At 38.1% G+C, this 12,915-nt stretch overlaps 1 long non-coding RNA gene across 1 annotated transcript in view; it reads left to right on the top strand.

The window, feature by feature from the left end:
* Positions 1–11,618, top strand: part of LOC139431697 (uncharacterized) — a 193,526-nt gene extending 181,908 nt beyond the window's left edge. Inside the window, exon 3 of the long non-coding RNA XR_011641752.1 lies at positions 11,471–11,618. This is a non-coding gene — a long non-coding RNA (uncharacterized lncRNA). The remainder of the gene's footprint in view (positions 1–11,470) is intronic.
* Positions 11,619–12,915: the final 1,297 nt, after the last annotated feature.

The following is a 12,915-nucleotide window of genomic DNA, read 5'->3' as shown; positions in this document are numbered from 1 at the left end:
CAAGAAATTCTTAAGGATATAAAAAAATTAGTAAAATGTGAATTCACAATACATTATTCCACTGATACAACTAAAATAAACATAACCACTGAAGATGATTTTCAGACCTTAATTAACCATTATAAAACCAGTAAAATAGACCACTACACCTATAGAAACCCAGATTCCAAACCACTTTCGGTGGTTATCAGACATATTCCCCCGTCACTGACAGAAGAAGAAATAACAAATTTACTAATCGAACAAGGTTTCCCAGTATTAAAAGTAAGTAGATTGTATAACAAAAATAAGATAGCAATACCCATATGCGCTATCGAACTCACGGTGACCGAAAAAGCATCAGAAATCTTCAAGTTGAATAAACTTGACCACACTATTGTAACCGTAGAAGCCAGACGCGCTTCTCGCTCTGTTCCACAATGTTATCGTTGTCAACGATACGGTCATACCAAAAATTACTGCGCAATGCCACCAAGGTGTGTCAAATGTAAAGAAAATCATTTAACTAATGAATGTCCGAAACCTACTAGCGATCCACCTCAATGTGTTAACTGTAATGAAAATCACCCAGCTAATTACAGGGAATGTAAATACTATCTAGAACAAATTAATTCTTGAAACAAACCTACCACAAGTCGACAAAGACGGCACGAATTAACCATTCCATCCTTAAGTGCACAACCCAACTCAATCCTACCCAATTCTTCTAATAATCCCAATAAAACCTACGCAAATGCAATTAAAAATACAAATACACCACAAAATTTAAATGAACCTACAACTTCCTCAACTGATCCCATCGTTAATACCATAATATCTGCCATACTTTCATACTTACAACCGCTTCTGCACCAATTAAAAACATTAATTTTAACAAACCTCTCCAATATTCTCCAGAAAAATGATTAATAACGCAAATATAATTCTATACGATCTCCAAAACATCTGGCTCTAAATGAGAATTTCACAATTCCAGGTTACAAAATCTATCGTAAGGACAGAAATAATCGCATAGCTTGGAGGGGTGGCTGTATTAATTAAAAAAAAAGTTCACGAATCAACAACTCCTATTAGTTAACTGCAGTAATATTGAAATTATCGGTATAGAAATTACACTTACTGATAACTCTACCCTTAACATCTTTAGTGCTTACAAGCAACCCAATAAACCCCTCATTGAGGAGGATATAAAATCAATCTTCAATACTAACCGCCAAATTCTGATGTTGGGTGACATAAACAGTAAGAACACAGCTTGGGGATGTAGAGCTAATAACCAAGCGGGAATTAAACTATTAAATTTGTCCTCAATATACAACTTCATAGTGCACGCACCTAATACATACACATACTATCCACATAGAAATGATTACCAACCCGACATTCTAGACGTCGTATTGACTAAAAATTTCAATAAATTAATAAATCAAGAAGTGGTGGTAGATTTGGATTCAGACCACCTTCCTATGATTTTATCGTTCAAAACCTCACCGTGTCTTACCAAAAATAACAACAAACTAGTAACTAACTGGCTTTTGTTTAAAGGCGCACTTGAGAATACCTTCAATAATAACGACTACAGTCTAAATACCCAAAAGTCAATTGACCAAAGTGTACAGCTTCTCACAGAAACAATCAATATTTGTATAAAACAATCATCATTCCCCAAATGTAAACCGCAGTTTGATAATTATCTCCCGCCATCAAAAATCCAATCTATTATAAACCAGAAAAACAGCCTGCGACGTGAATGGCAAATGACGAGAAACCCTGCAACCAAGTCAATTGTTTGTCAGTTTAGGATTTCGTTTTTTATTGCTTTATAAGCTTACAAATTATTTTTTGTTATAATAAACAAAAATTATTCTTAGCAAAATGTTTTATTTATTTATTTTTACATATCTACGTAAATTTTACGTATGATTAGTAATAAAGTGTTATATTTTATGGTTAGTATTATAGGGTTAAGTAGAAAACGTTTATGTTTTCAGTATGTGGCCGATCACATCACTCAATATTATGTATTTGTTTCACAATGTTGTTATGTATGTTATTTGGCAGATGTAACAAGTCGCTCAAAACTCGTTACACCCAGTGCGTATTCAATTAAAATTGAATGCACTGGGTGTGAAATGGTGAGAGATGTCACTTTATTAAAAGATATTACTACTATGTTGTTTTATTTTAAAATGAATAAGTTTTTACCCTCTCCTGAAAAGTGACTGATTTTGACTTATGTACTTATTCCCACCATACGCAGAATTATTGTAATCATTATTTTACTTTGTTTTAGAAAAGGGCAAAAAGTCTAGGATAGCGAAAACTCACTAACCCAAGTCCCGAGAGAAGCTCTCCCAATCCTTGGCTCACTTTAAGACGCGAGAAGTTACTAAATGTAGCCGCCCCTTAACAACTGTAATTACCGAATATGAAGCGTCAGCAATTAATTGTTATAAATAACTGCGAGTACTTCGACATCGGGGAATTGTAATTCCGACTCCACGAAGTACTCCAATCGTCGATGCGGTGTTCGAGTTTCCGTATTCATAAAGTCTTAAGTAATAAATTATAATTTTAAATAAAAGTTAAATAAATAAAACGTTTTTTTAATAAAAAAACTCTAAATAATAGTTAAATAATGTAATTGTACCTGATGATCGACTTTACGTAGGTTTTATCTACCTAAAGTATATACTAAGGTGATGGAACCTATCAAAAATAAATTGTTAGACAACTACATTTGCATAAATGCCAATGAGACTACGGATATTGTTGGTAAATGCGTTGTTAACCTGCTAGCAGGGGTTATGCACCCTACCGAGACCTACGTAAAATAAAAGGCCGTAATGCTTCCCCACTCCGTACTTAAGGTCATGTCATTATGTCATTTTACCACACCCGGTATATTTGAAGATGTTGTACGTGAAGTTGGAAATAAAGAATAAGGTGCGAATTCTTCAATACGTTGCTCAAGGACCATGAAAAATGTGTAAATGTTATGTTGGATGAAATTTATATTAAAGGTGATATATCTTATAAAGGTGGTAAATTGCGAGGCTTTTGTACTGACAAAAAAGAAGTACCATCAATGGTACAAGCGTTCATGATTACATCTGTTCTTTCTAAAAACAAAGATATTGTTGCTATGTACCCAATAAAAACTTTAAAAGCTCCCTTACTATTAGAAATGTTAAAAGAAGTGCTCAGAATTCTAACAGATATAGGCTATATTACAATTACAGTTATTTCAGATAACAATTCTGTTAATAGAAAAATGATTGGGTTTTTAAATGGAAGAACCTTTTATCTTCCTTCCAAAATCCTTATGATGAAAATAACAAAATATTTATTTTATTTGATACGGTACATATATTTAAAAGAATTAAGAATAATTGGTTAAATCTGAAAGATTCTGACAAAACCTTTTTCATTCCTGTGTTAAATTAACAAAACGAATATGAAATACAGCCTGCTCCCTTCTCCCTTATAAAATTATTGTATTTATCTGAAAAAGAAAGTATTTTAAAATTAGCACCTACTCTTTCGGACAAAGTAATTTTCCCATCGTCACTTGAACGACAGATTGTAAATTTAACGGTTCGATTATTTGACGAAAAAAATGTTTCTGCATCAAAAACTTTTTTTTTAAAGAACCTGAAAAAGTTCGTCCAGTCATATTTTTCCTTACACAAATATGCGTGGTGGAAAATAGTAAATTGTGGCACTGTCTATGGGCGAATTCAGTGTCGGGATCCTTATAAAGAGCCTATACAGCTGATATTCGAAATATAAATAATTTTCATTATCAACTACTCCGGTTGAAGACAGTTAGTATTGGTTCAGAACCTATGGAGGAAGATCCTAAAGTAAGTATTAAACTTAAAAATTCTAAGAAAGGAGGAGGCACCTCCGCAAAACAAGATCAATCTACAACAACCACAGCGATGAAAGATGCATCTTCGATCATCAGAGGTTCAGTGTCGTTAATCTGTTTAAATATATTAGGGGTAATGTTAAAAAAAATTTGAAGAAAAGAAATTGTAGGATACTACAATAATGGTAATAATTATATTTATTACCATTAGTTATAGTTGTATATTTTTTCCAACTGCCATGCGTCAAAATTGTATGATTTTCTCAACAATGATTTTAGATTGTATTAAATAAAATTGTTTAACTGTTATTTACTTAATTCATTTTAATCTAACCCATCCACACCGCCCCACCGGTAGGCGCCTGCATGCACTCGCGGGCCGGAAGGTGCTTCACCCCCACCACAACAGAAACCTACATTACCCACACCGCCGACACTCTCCAACAGATGGCGCACTCCATGACGTCATACATTACGCCACACCATCTGTGACGTCACACGTGACGCGGGAGCCGGAGCCATTTCCGGTCCAGAACCGGCATTACTATACTACTATAGCTTTTTTTAATTATAGGTTATGAAAGACATAGAAAGCATGATGGATTGTGAGAGAGGTGAAGATGTAGAATAATCTAAATAAATTTAAGCGAAATATTTATCGTTTTGTTTTGTAAAGTATGTAGAATAGGTACAACTTCAGTTTTATACTCTATGGTTACAAGTTTACATTTTATATTATTTACTGGACAGGTTTTGATGTACGATGAATCAGTAGAAATTGATTTAAAAATATTTAGGTAACATGACTTGATAGGTCTTTCAAAACTATCTTTCAAGTCACAAATGACGTTACCTCTTATAATTATTTTCCCATCTACTAGTAAGGCACATTTCATAGCTACAATATTATTATCAAAGTCTAAGAACCATTTATCATGCTTTCTTGTGGATAAAAAATACCCATTAAATTCAATTTTAATAAAGAATCCTTCTTCACTTTTTTCTTTGAGTATTGGAAAAGTTAAATTTTTGTTAAATCTGAAATAATCCATTTCACAATGTATAACTTCACTCATACGTTTCGCTACTTGTGCCACTGGCAAATTTCCGTTTCTTAACAAGTTCTTGATTAAATATAATCTATTTTCAAAAGGATGAGCATTACAAGAAGGCAAAGGTCCGATTCTTCGAACTTTATCGACTAAATGTGTGAGATTGTGTACTTTTGCTGGTAATAAAATTTTCTCCATAGATATCGGCAGAGTCCTCTACAAAACTTTCAAGTAGCGTTTGAGCTAACGTCAGAAAACATTTGTAGGTATTACATGAGCAAATAGTTATTGCACAAAATAATTTCAAAAAATGTTCGTATATATCTAAAGATAATACGTCTTTTAGTATCACTGTTCCAAGATAATGCAAAAATGTGTGATACTCTGTACCCTTCCAGTGACATAAAACGTCTAAACCACGAACAGCTCTATGAACTTCAGAAGGCATTTTACAGTTCTGCAGGAAATTTGAAACAGAGCTAATTTCCCTTGCAGACCATTTACTTCTATAGTTGCCAAAACTACCATCTCTCCAACCCAATAAACACTTCTTCATTATACCTAAATCAATTAAATGAAGAGAATCACTAATTGGAAAGTCTTCAATCATATCTATATCTAGCGAGGTTAGTGGAGTCTCTTGTTTGTGATGTGAACCATATGCTTTTTTGCGAAAAGCAGCATCTGTTCTTTTCTTGCATCCTGATGTTGGAAAATAGACAGTATGAGATATATAAGAATATTCACCTATTGTGGTACATTTAAGACATCCTTGTTTGCTATTAAAGTTTGCAACACCTGCAGAAAAACATATTTTATCATAAAAAAGTAAATTGTTATGGTATTTTTTTAGAAATATTTAGTGTTTCATTTATTTAATGTTTCAGTCTTACCTTTCACAAAAGCTCTAGAAGGCGAATCGCATATAAAGCATCTTAATTTCACTATAACTTTCTTATTATCGATTATTAAACCTTTTGATAATATTACCTTTGCTTCTTTTGTAAAAGGTTGTAAATAAGCCGACAAATCAGCGGGTTTTCCTTTGCCACAATAAATACCAGTGATCATTGGTCGCACTTCAGGCAATTCATGAATATTGAACAATATCGGCCAAAATTCAATTCTACTACTTTTGTATATAGGTAATCCATCTAAATTAATATTTACAGAAATATATAGGCTGGAGGGTCTGACATTTGGGAAACAATTTGCTTTAATGCACATTCAAAACCCTTATGCCAATAATGCCCATTCCCTACTTTTATCATCGTAATAGTTAGATAAGTTTTTAACAAAGTTTTGGGATCTTGAGGAAGTACAATTGGAAAATTCTGATTTATGATATGAAAAAGTCTCTTAGTGCTAAGTGAGATATGTGATATTGAACTGCCCATTTTCTTATATCACTTCTAAATGTTACCTTTTTATTGAGCTCTAATGTTTCTAAATCATTGTTACCGTTAGATTATAGTTCAACTAACAAACTCTCGGTTGCCTTTTCGTAGTCACTGCATCCTCTTAGACTCGGTGAATCATTCTGTACTGTAGCGACCTTTGTTTGTGGTTTACAATGAGTTGTTGTATTTAATTGTGTCCCTGAATTTTCAATTAATATCCTTTTAGGATTTTCCCCTAACATATTTTCACTTCTTTTAATTTTCTTCCATCGACTTAGTAAATCTGACATCCTCTTAAATGTGTGTGTACTTAAATTGACAACGTCCCACACGGTCAATATTAATTTAAAGCCTTTCTATTTTGTAGTAGGATCTATCATAACGTGTTTGTGTGAATACAGATCATTCTTCTTTTTTGGGAGCTATACAGGGTGATTCGGGAGGAAATGGAAAGATTTTAAGGACATGTCTAGGAAGCTAAAATAAGCAAAATAAGCCCATATGTTCAAATCCGATTTTCATTTGTTTCCGAGATAATTAGGTTTTTCTTTTTAAAAAGTTAATCAAGTTATGTTTGACAACGTTATCCTATATGACAATTTGAAACAAAATGTTAATTAAAGTGATAGTTGTAATTGTTACGAAATAATAAAAATGCCTCACATTTTCAGTCATAGAGAATATGCAGATATGGTGTTTGTTTATGGTTTTTGTAATGGTAATACTGTTCGTTCAGTAGAAGAGTATCGACGTCGTTTTCCGAATCGAAGAATTCCTAATAGGCAAGTGTTTCAAACTGTTTTTACACGTGCTGGCGAAAGTTGAATGTTCCCAAGTGCAAGCATTGTTTCTGAAAAACAGCAAGGGCTCAGTTTGGAACATGAAGAAAATATTCTGGATGTTGTAGAAAATAATCCAGGGATAAGTACAAGGCGCATGGCAATACAATTTGAAATTCCACAAACAATGGTTTGGAAAACATTAAAGCAGCAAGGCTTAAACGCTTTTCATTTGCAGAAAGTACAAAATCTCCAAGAAGCCGATTATCCATTAAGACTACAATTTTGTCAATGGATTCGTGAAAACAGAAGATTACTTAAATGCATATTATTTTCTGATGAAGCTCAATTTACTCGAGATGGAATTAACAATTACCATAATAATCATCGATGGTCGGACGAAAATCCCCATGCCACGCAAGAACACAATTTCCAACATCGGTTTAGTATTAATGTATGGTGCGGCATTCTAAATGATCAGTTGTTTGGTCCTTTTGTGTTGGATGGCCGTCTTACTGGGGAAGGTTATTTACATTTTTTGGAAGACCATTTAGAGGAAATATTGGGCGATGTACCTTTGAATATTCGACAACGTATGATCTTCCAACATGATGGAGCACCCCCTCATTATTCAAATAATGTGAGGAATTTTCTAAATACGCATTTCGGCGATCGCTGGATTGGCAGAGGAGGCCCGCCCGCACCCTTGGCCACCGAGATCACCGGACCTCACTCCCCTAGATTTTTGTCTTTGGGGATGGATGAAGTCCTTAGTTTATGCTAGGAAAGTGGACACAAGGGATGCGCTACTAGATCGTATTCTTAATGCTGCGGCGTTCATTAGAGCGAATCATTGTTCACTGAAACTGGCTACCAGGTCCATTTATAAACGCGCAAATAAGTGTATCGAAGTGGGTGGTGGAGTTTTCGAAAATTTAATGTGAATTAATGCTACTTGTTTTTTTGGTTTGTTAGTTTAGTAATAAATTTTGCTTTAATTTTGAAATTATTATTGTTCAAAATATCTCAAACAAATGAAAATCGGATTTGAACATATGGGCTTATTTTGCTTATTTTAGCTTCCTAGACATGTCCTTAAAATCTTTCCATTTCCTCCCGAATCACCCTGTATAAAAGCTTTAACCACCGACAAAATATCACTGTAACATAACTATTTTATATCGCACTTTTCAAACGCAATGTAAACTCCAGTAAAATTTGCTTAAAATCATTATACAATATATACAACATTGTTATATAGCGGTTTTATAAGAACGTTTTCCTGATCGAAATACGCCTTCGAGAAATACCACAGAGTTATGAATGATTTCACTAACACTGGAAATGTGGAAGAAGAAAAACAAATTGCGGTATTAGCTAGCGTTGAGGTAAATCCTCAAGTTAGCACTCGACGTCTTGCAATTGACGAATTGCAACTGAGTATTAAAACGCAACAAATATCACCCATACCACATTTCATTGCATCAACAGCTTTATGGCACCAGAACGAATGCGGTTGGACGTCAATTTCTTTGATAACGTGCTATTCTCGGATGAGTCTACTTTTACAAACAAAGGACAAGTCAATAGACATAACATGCACTATTGGAGCGTTGAAAATCCGAGATGGTTGCGTGAAGTAGAACATCAACGACCTTGGTCGGTTAATGTTTGGTGTAGCATAATTTAGTGATAAATTGATCGGTCCATACTTTACTGATGGTATGCTGAATGGGGAGAAGTACCGAATTTTTTTAGATGACGTCTAACCAACGTTAGTTGTAGATTTGAGTAGGGAAGAAAGACAAAATATGTGGTGATAAAATGATGGGTCAGCACATTTTTCACATATTACACGTGAAGCTCGGGATTATGCTGGGTGATAGATTGGAAGGGGAGGTCTAATTTCCCGGCCTGCCAGATCACCTGGTTTAACACCTCGTGATTTTTTTTTGTGAGGCGACCTTAAAGATAATGATTATCGCGAAGTACCGAGACTACGCCAGAAAACATGAAAGAGCGGATAAGTAATGCGTGCAGAAATAGTAGCTAAGAAAACCGTTTAAGATGTAAAGAAAGTTTTAGTACCTTTCTACTAAAACTTTCTTTACACCTTAATAAATGTATTGAAGTGAGTGGGGAAATATTGGAACATTTATTATAAATTTTATACTTGTTGTTTATTAATAGTATAGTTTAATCATTTTTTAATAAATAAACAATATTTAAAACTATTTGAATAAAAAAATTGTTTAGATGTTGTCTACAAAAGATGTTTCGCCGTCGTACTGGCAAAACCACACGGTAATTTTTTTTTCATTATTTTGCTTCTATCCATAGATTCTGATTTTGCAATCAAAAACATAGGGTGCCATTTAAAAAATTGGCCGTGACCTTCATATGCACAACTTTAATTTAGTTCATTTTTATGTAAAATGGCCCGTTTTCGAGACAATTGCTTGTCTCACGTTAAATGGACCACCTGTATATAGCACCAGTGGTGCAATGCCATAAATGCTGTCGGTATGGTCATACGAAGTCCCGGGTATGCAGGAAAACATGATCTTAAGTACACTGTTGGAAATAATTCACGAGCACACCCTATATAATCTGAACGCGTGAAGATAAATCCATAATACTTGCGGAGCACAAAGGTTTACTGTAGACGAGTTTATTCAGGGAGTTTTGAGTTATTCCGTCGCGGCATTGTTGACTGAGCCGCCCTTCTAAGTGGAACATTCCGTCGCTATGGAGACCGAAGTGGATGGAAAATACAGGTCGTTTTTAGTGTGGTGTGAGGAACCAGATTGTTATAGTACTCTGTGCACAATGGATGGGCGATCGCGTTACTTAAGCGAGTTTGAGCGAGGAATGTTTGTGGGTATGCACATTGAGGGTGTATCGTTCTGTGAAATTGCGCGTCGTCTCGAGCGGTCGTTATCGGCGGTGCAACGGGCATGGCGCGAATGGTCTGAGGTAGGACATAGGTACCTTCAGCCGTGGCCAGGACGGCCCTGCGCGTCCCTAGCACACGAGGATCGCGCTCTTGTGCTCAGCGCTTTAGCGTCGTGTGTGTCCTCCTCAAGGCAACTTGGAGCTGTTTGGCCACCGGCAGAGGAAGGCGCACTCATTACGCAAACTGTACGGCGGCGTTTGGTAGATAGTGGACTGCGCGCGCGTCGTGGGATACAGCAGATTCCAGTAACACCCGAGCACCGCAGCATACGTCAAGGGTGGGTCGACGCTAGGCATTAGTAGATTGTCGAGTAGAGGGATATTTTGTTTTCCGACGAATCAAGATTCGAATTGAGCACCGGTGATGCGCGAATTTTAGTTCGTCGGAGCCGTGGTGATCGTCTACTCGAGCAGTGTGTGCAAGAACGCCCTATCCACCGACAACCGAGCATTATGGTATGGGGTGCAATTACATATGGTGGACGTACACGTATGCTGCGTGTATAGCAGACCATGATTGGTAAACGATACGTAGATGAGGTGCTACGGTCCGTTGTGCTTCCCTACGTTCGGCGACTCCCAGGTCTGCTATACATGCACGATAACGTACGACAGCACATCGGGCGTGTTGTACAGACCTTTGTGGAAGAGCAATATACGAATGCTTCCATGGCTAGCTCGGTTTGGGACATGACTGGTCAGAGACTTCTACGTTATCCGGCTTCCTCGGCTAACGTTGAGGAGCTATGGAGGCGAGTTGAGGTGGCATGGTTGGCCATCCCGCTCGCTACAATACAGCGACTTATAGACTTCATGCCACGTCGTGTAGCGATGGTACGCGAAGCTCACGGGGGATACCCTCGCTATTGATGTTTCTCCTCCCAGCAGAGTTGTGCCGCTCTCCATGTGAGAGTAAGTTACACTACTTTAGTACTACTTCCATACAAAATTTTATTCCGCTAGACACACGCGTTCAGATTATAGAGGGTGTGCTCGTGAATTATTTCCAACAGTGTATTATTGTTAACAGAATATGTTAGTTAATTTAAATAGAATAATAATATCCGATTTAAAAAAGTTGTATTTATCATCCTGAGATATAATTTGATAATTACATATTATATGTACATAGTGAACTTTTTTTTAAGCATTACTTTGGAAAGATCAAAAAGGTATGAAAAATTATATTTGCGTAAACAATCGTTTTCTTCTCTTTACCTAAATTCAATAAAATATGTATTTAAATGCTTTATTTGTTACTAGCAATAATATTCTCAATTTTGTCGTAATTTGTGAATAAAAACGTAAATGAAACCCGGCTCGTCGAATAAACATAATTAAAATATATATTATATTCTTTCTATTACAGATAGCAATTCTCTGAATGCCACCCTAACCAACTATTTGCAGTTGTCACCAAGTACGAATTGAGCGCCGTTCGATCTGCTTGGCCATTGGTCGTCAACCCTACCTACGGATCGGACGGTCGCCAACCAACCACAACGCCCGGTTGATAGGGTTTTACCTAAGGGCGCCTATTTAAGGCGGCCGGGTTTCCATCAGCGGGCGAAGAGAGTCCGTGTAGTGTCTTGAGGAGTGCAACATCGCCTGGAGAGAAGTTGAAGAATTCGTCCGACCTGCTGCGAAAGCGAAGGAAGGTGGAAGGTTCATATTCTACTTGGGTGACCTCGTCAAAGCGTAATCCGGAGTAGGTAAGTTTCTTTCGAAACTGAGAGCGCCCTTTTTAGGGTTTGTTCCTGCAAGGGAAAGTGAGTTGTTGCCTCATTTTTAATCGGCAGAAATGCCTTTTAAATTTGGAAAAGGCACATCCGTATCGTGTGAAGACTTTAGCTTGCTAGCAAGCTTGGTCGACACACACATTGTTGACAAGAACGGGAAGTTGGTTCCTGTTCTTTCCAGCCGTCCGCCTTCCCCGCTGGAGGCGGCGACGAAACCTCCACGCTCGGTAAGTTCCGCCTCCCCCATGGAGGTGGCAACCGAATCGTCAAGTCGTCCGCCTTCCCCGTTGAAGGCGGCGACCAAATCTTCACGCTTGGTCAGTTCCGCCCCCCTCGCGGAGGCGGCAGCCAAAACGTCATGCAGCCCGCCTTCCACTTTGAAGGCGGCGACAAAACTGCCACGTCCGGTCAGTTCCGCCTCCCTCGCGGAGGCGGCAGCCAAAAAATCAGGCCGTCTGCCTTCCTCGTTGAAAGCGGCGACCAAAACGCCACGTTCGGTTAGTTCCGCCTCCCTACTGGAGGTGGCAGCCAAAAAGTCAGACCGTCTGCCTTCCCCGTTGAAGGCGGCGACTAAAAAAGCCCGCCCGGTAAGTTCCGCTTCCCCCGTGGAGACGACAGCCACTACGTCAGGCCGACTGCCTTCCTCGTTGAAGGCGGCAACCAAATCGTCAGGCCGTACGGTCTCCCCCGTGGAGGCGACGACCAGCGCGGCAGTCCGCAACGCCTCCCTCGCGGAGGCGGCGACCACCACCCTACCGAGGTCCTTCGCTGAGGCGCTGACTTCCGTCCCACCGGGTGAAATGGACGTCGATGTAGCAGTCGACCCATCCAAATCCGCAGGGAAAAGGAAGGCGAGCAGCGACTTGGAGGAAGAATCTTCGGAGGCGGTGCGTCCCCGCATGGAACCAGTTTCCAAGCGGATCCCCCCGGTAATCCTTCACGCTAAGGAGAACTGGGATTCGATTTCGGCGGAGATGGCGAGACTTAGGATCGCCTTTTCGAAAGCCAGAGCGGTTCCGCAAGGAATCAAGATAGAGCTCCCCACCGTGGAAGCCTACCGCGCTCTGGTGAAAATGTTGATGGCTGGTAAACACCAGTACCATACATTTGCCCTCC

Source organism: Onthophagus taurus, chromosome 11 (assembly GCF_036711975.1).
Source record: "Onthophagus taurus isolate NC chromosome 11, IU_Otau_3.0, whole genome shotgun sequence".
Classification (NCBI taxonomy): Eukaryota; Metazoa; Arthropoda; class Insecta; order Coleoptera; family Scarabaeidae; genus Onthophagus; species Onthophagus taurus.
The sequence above is the reverse complement of the archived record's forward strand: the minus strand, read 5'-3'. Positions and strand labels throughout refer to the sequence as shown.